Source organism: Lolium rigidum, chromosome 3 (genome assembly GCF_022539505.1).
Source record: "Lolium rigidum isolate FL_2022 chromosome 3, APGP_CSIRO_Lrig_0.1, whole genome shotgun sequence".
NCBI lineage: Eukaryota > Viridiplantae > Streptophyta > Magnoliopsida > Poales > Poaceae > Lolium > Lolium rigidum.
In genome coordinates this window covers 34,166,943-34,174,432 of record NC_061510.1, presented here as the reverse complement: position 1 = coordinate 34,174,432, position 7,490 = coordinate 34,166,943, and the positions used below count along the sequence as shown (strand labels likewise).

At 41.5% G+C, this 7,490-nt stretch overlaps 1 long non-coding RNA gene across 2 annotated transcripts in view; it reads right to left on the bottom strand.

The window, feature by feature from the left end:
* Positions 1-2,156: 2,156 nt before the first annotated feature.
* LOC124701409 overlaps positions 2,157-7,490 on the bottom strand; it is a 32,773-nt gene continuing 27,439 nt past the window's right edge. The window contains exon 7 of one of the 2 annotated variants that reach the window (XR_007002029.1): positions 2,157-2,562. This is a non-coding gene — a long non-coding RNA (uncharacterized LOC124701409). Of the gene's footprint in view, positions 2,563-3,249; positions 3,667-7,490 lie in introns of those variants that run through there. The other variant, XR_007002027.1, reaches the window with a different exon arrangement.

The window sequence follows — 7,490 nt, the reverse complement described above, 5'->3', positions numbered from 1 at the left end:
AGCGCCAGGAGCTCCCCAAACAGCAGGCAAAACCTATACACCGACCAGGTCGGTGGCAACCAGCCACCGCACACCCCCTGGTCGGGTATTGGCCACGCCCATTTGTATCTGTTGCCTGTAGCAGTTCGTTTTTCTTTTTTCTTTTTTTTTCTGGTTTCTTTTTCTGTTTTCTGTTTTCTTTTTTCTATTTTCGGTTTTGTTTATATTTTTTCAGATTCGAAAATTTCAATTTTAAAAAATTATTCAAATTGAAAAATGCTTAAATTCAAAAATGTTCAAAGTTGAAAACCGTTCAAATCCGAAAACCGTTCAAATTCGAAAACCGTTCAAATATAAATTTTGTTCAAATTCAGAAATGTTCAAATTCGGAAATTGTTCATAGAGTAAAATACATTTTTATTCAAATTAAAAAATATTCAAATCTGAAAATTGTTCAGATTTTTAAAAAGTTATTTCTTTTTAATTTGAATTTTTTAAATTTTGACAAATGTTTAGATTTTTAAAAAAATATTTTTTAAAAAAACAAACAACAGAAAACAAAAAGAAACGAAAAGGAAAAAACGCATTACATGATGTTGGGCCGCGGCCCAGCTAGCTACCCGGGACACGCGAGGTTGTGCGGCATCCTCCCAGCGCCGACCAGGTCGGTGTGGAGGAGCGCCCTCATCTACACACCTACCGGAGAGTAGCTGGGCTTGATTCCCGCAGAAATTCAATTCGTTACACTGCGCGAATATGTTGTACTCCAGTGTGCATTAGCCACATAACGCTCACTTGATTCTGCCTGGTTGCCCGCCCAGGTAATCGTTTTGTTTTCCTGTCTTTCTTTTTTTGCTTTCATTTTTCTTTTCTTTCTTTTCATTTGTTGTTATCCCTTTAAAATATTTTATTCAATTTTTTCAATATATTTCATTTTATTTTTGGCTTTATTTTGTTTTCAAAACACATATGAATATAACACGTCTACAAAAGACATATGAACAAGGATGTATCATCGATTATGGTGACACGTCCAGTCTTGTTGTGAACCCGCGATAGTTTGTCATGTCCTCTCTATTGCAGTCTCATGAGGTTCGAGCCTTTGGCTGATTGATGATGTCACGAGGGTTTTTGTCTGAGGATGTGTAGAGGAAGTAGCTGCCTAGTTATGAGGATGCTCGATATCTTTCGCATGTGTACAAGATGCAAGGAGCTCTCTATGGATTAAAATAGTCTCCTCTTGGCTGGTATGCTCAGTTGATTGACCTTATCTATAGTTGCCTTCATCTCTTCAGAAGATGATACATTCTTGTTTTTCTTTTTTGCCAGAGTGGTACTCATATCTACATGATGTTCTATGTTGATGTTATTGTGATTGGTGGTTCCACTCCCAGAGTGGTTAACCGTTAGGTGCATTCTCTCTTAGACAATTTTCCTATCAAGAACACTGGAACATGTGGAATATTTTCTTGGTCCGGAGTACCTTACAATTCATGGGACATGATATTAACTGAACACAATTATGCACTCGATTTTCCTAGTCTTCCCATTGTATATCAGTAGAATCCTGTGAAGGCGTGGGATCATGTAACCCTAAAATAAAGCTAGTACCATCTGCTAATTAGACCGGATACATGTTAAGTGAAATGTGATCGGGATACATGTGTACGTATGAACTTGATAAGACTTGGACATGGATGAGAGGCCTGTAATATGGATACACTAGATATGTACTCCTTTTTTTGTGTGGCTTCTGAGATAGCCCATTCAGTTTTTCCGTATGTGGCTTTCTGAGATATTAGGCCAATATGGATCGCGGGCTATCTAAGAATGGCATCTCAAACTGTTGTTTTTAATACCCATATGAGATATTCACACATGTCTCACGCTAATTTCAACTACACTAGTGGTTGGGGCGCCCCATGGGGCGCCTCCTGGCAGGTCTGGTGCGGCCCTATTCCTCTGCCTGATTTGTTGTTCTTGCCCAGGCACCATTTATATTTCTTTCTACCATGGAAGTGAGTCAATTAAAACTTGGAAGTAAACTGTATGCACCCCTTATCCGACCTAGACCATGAAGCAAAAAAAAAAGCATAGCTTACAACAGCAATCAACCATCTCAGAAAACAACTATTTTGTGATGATGTAAACCGTATACATAGCACCATACATATATACAAACTTGAAGAGTCATGAGTGCAAGATTGCATCCTTTCTCCTACCATCAGTTTACCATTTTAACTAATCAATCAGGAATGCATTGCTTATTACACCCCCTTTTTACTGTGACAATCCCCTCAAGCAGGTAGGACTGAGAAGTCATGAATCTTTTATTTATTAACTAAGTCTACACTCTCCAACTCATTACATATCTACAGTGCAAAGACAAAGGCTGCTAGCCAACAGAGTATTCAATCTCCTAAATTTTGGCACATCTAGTTTACTCATCTGGCTAGAAGATAATCATAGTCCTCTGCTGCTGAAATTGATGTATCCAGAAGCTACAACAGATGCTCGTGTCAATTAGAACTTTTATCTTTGGCTTGTGCATAAACACAGAAGTATCACAGTTCAATACTTAAGCTGCAAAAGAACTCATCAGCATCCAATTAAAACTGCTTTCACAAAAACATAGACAAATGCTGGAAATGCACATGTCAATAAACCTGGTTGTACCATTAGAGCAAATAGATAAAATGCTACCATAGTAGTACTACATTTATGCTTGAATTCGGGCATATTCTTAAGATGAAATGACTATATTGCATGTTAAATGATTTAACCAACTAAAATAAATTTAGATCCATGCAAGCATTAATTTATGTCTTAGTAAGAACCAGTATTTAATAGCAAAATCCTAGAAAAGAATGCTTTTCATTTCAGAGCCACTTATGTAGCAAGTTACGAAAATTGCTACTCCATACTTACTAACATGTGGATTCTGGAATTCTAAAGTAAACAACCATGATATCTGCTTACGCGAGGCCACTGGATCATACATTGCTAAAGATCCAGTCTATCTCCTCACCGGTCAGTGGTAGCTCAATCTCGTCTAAATAGATGCCCAATTTCCTACTATTTCAGCCTTTTGTTTTTTCGTCTCAGCACGTTCTTTTACCTATTTTTTGTCTCATCACTACCCGTGGTAAAAATTGCATCACCAAGTTTGCTGCCCAGTCATTCAATCTCATCTCTACAAACAAGACTCAATCATTTGTAGAGATTTGTCGACAATCCTTTAGACCTTGGTATTTGTAGAAGTGAAACTATCTCAAGTTTCTTCTCTCTTTTCAAAATACAACGTGAGGTGTATTCGCAACGATATATCTGCTTGTTACAACACAAAGATAAATCAGCACCAGTATAAGATACAGAGGAGCTTTCATATAGCTAAACTTGGTTCAATTACACATAATTCACACAAATCCAACAAACATGCCAGAACTGTTGTGTTAAATAACATATGATTGTGTAAAACAACAAAAGAAACACCATGAAGAGAATTCAGCAATTCTCGGGAAATCAAGCATTGAGAACAATTTATATGTACAACAAGATGGAGAACATCAAAGAGTCCAGATAAAACTGTACCACACATGCTATTTCTGGATGTCGACCCAAGTTACTCCATTGGCAGATAATAAGAAGACAATTAAAGAATTCACACCAAGCGATTGATGAACAAACCTGGAAAATAGGAATACAATGTAAATGTTTTATTTAGCAGGAAGAAATAATTTAATATTTACAATACAAAAGTTGTAGATACAAAATCAAATCACATAGAGTAAAAAAAGGGCAAAAAAACTATATACTGGATAAAGAAGGTGACCCAAATCAGATTGTAGACCATCTTTAGGTACAACTTCTGTACTACGGTAACTAAAAGAAAGTGTGACCAATACTGCAGTACTATGTAGGTAGCTTGAGCTCATCAAGTTCTGATATGCATGCATTCCAAATATTTACGGGTTTTTTCAAATATTTCCCACGCAACCTATAAGAAATTTGCACCAAGATCTGAAATCGCTCCATACATGTAGCTTTGATAATTTTCTTCCATAAAACAAATATGGTTTGGATATATTCCTTTCTAGACTGAAGCTACCAAACTATTAAATGTGTCCCGTTCCAAAGTCACCTGCCGGCTTGTGGAGTTGTCGACCCGACAGATCACTATCTTGTGTCGGCCCATTTTGGAAACTTGGACACAGAGGACAAGCAAGTGCAGAGAAAGGGAGGCGATCGAGATAGGTGATGCGCGTAGATGTACACGTCCGTTGGGAACCCCAAGAAGAAGGTATGATGCGCACAGTGGCAAGTTTCCCTCAGTAAGAAACCAAGATTTAATCGGACCAGTAGGAGTCAAGAAGCACGTTGAAGGTTGATGGTGGCGAAATGTGATGCGGCGCAACACCAGGGATTCCGGCGCCAACGTGGAATCTGCACAACAAAACCAAAGTACTTTGCCCCAACGAAACAGTGAGGTTGTCAATCTCACTGGCTTGCTGTAACAAAGGATTAAGCGTATCGAGTGGAAGATGATTGTTTGCAAGAAAACAGTAAAACACAATTGCAGTAGATTGTATGCTATGTAAAGAATAGGACCGGGGTCCACGAGTTCACTAGAGGTGTCTCTCCCATAAGATAAAAGCATGTTGGGTGAACAAATTACAGTCGGGCAATTGACAAATAGAGAAGGGCATAACAATGCATGTACATGATATGATAAATATAGTGAGATTTAATTGGGCATTACGACAAAGTACATAGACCGCCATCCAACTGCATCTATGCCTAAAAAGTCCACCTTCAGGTTATCATCCGATGAGGACATCCCTACCTCACTACTACCTCCGTCATTACCAACTGAAGATGAACCTGCTGTGAAGCTCAAGTCCAATGAAGTTCGGATTGGACCAATGACACGAGCTCGTGCGAAGCTACTTAAACAACGGGTGAACTTGTTTCTAAACGATACTTTGATTGATGAGAACTTTATACTGCCTAAGTCCTATTACTTATGTATCATAGGTATCAAGAGGAGACGAGCATCGCACGAGGAGAGGAGCAGCTGGACATGAAGACGGACGACAAGATGGTCGTGAAGCTGGACATGGAGCTGGACATGAAGATATCTCATGGACGCGCGAGGGAGGAGCGGGAGGCATGCGCGAGAGGAGAAGAAGAAGTCCAGGCCGGTCCAGAACCCGGTCAGACCGGCCCCCGGACCGGCCAGCCCGGTCCTCGGCCCGGTCGACCGGCCGCTAACCGAGACGACAACCGGACGAAGCCCCTCGTACCGGACGAAAACCGGAAACTCGCGGTTCCCGGTCCCCAGCCGGTTGGACCGGACCACGAGCCGGACGAGTCCGGTCCACGGCCCGGTTGACCGGCCGCCAACCGGACCGGCCGGTCCACAGCCCGGTCGACCGGATCCCGGACCGGACGTGTCCGAGTGCTGTCTCGACCAGATCTATTCCGGGTCGGTTATTTTTGTATCTTTTCGACCAGAACTCGTCCCGGACGCCTATATAAGTGCCCGGGACGCCCCCTAGCTGCTTTAGACCACGTTTAAGATAAACCCTAGTTCTTAGTTGTTTGCTCTCGCAAAACTATTGAATTCCCTACACCATATTGCTTGGATATTGTGTAGATCCTGTTTAAGTCTTGTGTGATCTCGCTGTTCCATTGGGAATTAGACGGTTGCAACTTACCGCTTCGTGGTCGGCGGCTACGTGCGCAAGTGTGTGGAGTTGCGAATATCTTGCAGGGTTGAGAGCTGTTGCATCTGGCGACAGGGACCAATCGAGAGATCTCGTTGCGTCATACAAGTTATCATCCACTTCATCGTCGTGTATCTCCGCTGCCACCACCCGTGATCATCATCACCACCGTTGCTTATTGAGAAGATCGGGCCACCCCATATCATCTTGGTATCAGATTTCCAGTTTTCCTCGGTAAGCCATCCACACTCCACCCCATAGTTGAGTTGTGAGTGTTTTCCTATCCAGAAAAAGCCAAAAATATTTAGGGTTAGGGTTTGCCATCGCCTTAGATTGCACTAATTTCGAGTTTTAGTTGCTTTTCGTAGTTGTTTTTGCGTACCTTTATCTTTCGTCTAGTAGAATCGTTAGGGTTTGTGTTTTCATCTAGTGATCATCTAGAGTCAGTTTTTGTTTACTCCGAGTCCACATAGCATACAGTGTGTTTGTCCAAACCATAGCTACAGCCTTTCGATATACGTGACTAGGAACTTCCCCAGAAGAGACTAGTTCTACCGCTCGACAGTGCTGCTCATTAGGGTTTTGGTGCTTTGCATATCTTGTTGGCCGTGTTATCAAGGAGTTGAGTCATAAAATCAAAAAAAAGAGAAAATAGAAAAGAAGCAAAAAGAGCTACATAGCTGCGTGTGTACAAAAAGAAAAGTGTGTGCTAGTTGAAGTCAAGTGAAAGGCCTAAGTTTTCTTTACTGCATCCGTAGTTGAGCAATCTTGTGCCTGTCTCGTTGAGCTTTGCTAGTGTCTCTCTTGTGCATTGCAACCTTTCCTCCATATAGTTGCATTGCCCCATTATATCGCCTTGTGTGAGTATCTTTGGTTGTCTACGGTCAGCGCTAGAGCTTGTTATTGGTGCAAATAGGTAGCCTACCTACAGCCCCACATATACCCTGCTTTGTCGTGTGATTGTTCTTATACCCTTGATATTCGCTTCGCTACATCCGTGCACTAGTTGTTCCTACAAGTGGTAAGCAACACTAATTTACTTTGGAACGGTAAGATTTCCTTTTCTTATCAGTTTTGAGTGAGTTGTGAGAGTACCACCATATATTTTTGATTTAGTGCACTAACCTACTAATCATGTCTGCTAGTGATAATAAGATTGTTAACCAGGAAAACAAGAACTCGGCGAGATATCATCACATGGAGGGAATATGAAGCTCTTCGTAATGAGATGCGACGTGAATTCCGCACTAACGATGATGAGCTTAAGAGTACAGCTTGATGAGATCAAACAAACGCTGGATGCTACTAATGTCACCGTCACGGGATTGTCTGATCAAATGACGGATATACAGCGCAATATTGCGGATATGCGTCTCGCTATTGAGAACTTGACTGTACTACAACAACAACAACAAGAAGATGATGAAGATCCTGAGCTTGAAGATGACGCACACAATGCTCGTGGTGCGCCTCATGGTCATCGTCCTCGTGGCTGGGTTCCACTTGGCCGCAATGGTCGTGGACAAGATGAAGAAGATGGATTGGGTAAGCCTAAGTTTTCCATACCCAAGTTTGAAGGAGGAGCTGATGTTGAAGAATACCTTACTTGGGAGCTCAAGATTGAGAAATTATGGAGTCTACATCCACACTACTCTGAAGATAGGAAGATCAAGCTTGCGTCTTCTGAATTTGATGGTTATGCATTGCGTTGGTGGGATTCGTGGTTCGTAACCGCGACGAAGATGGTGCGCAGCCTATCCGTACATGGCGTGCAATGAAGGAGGT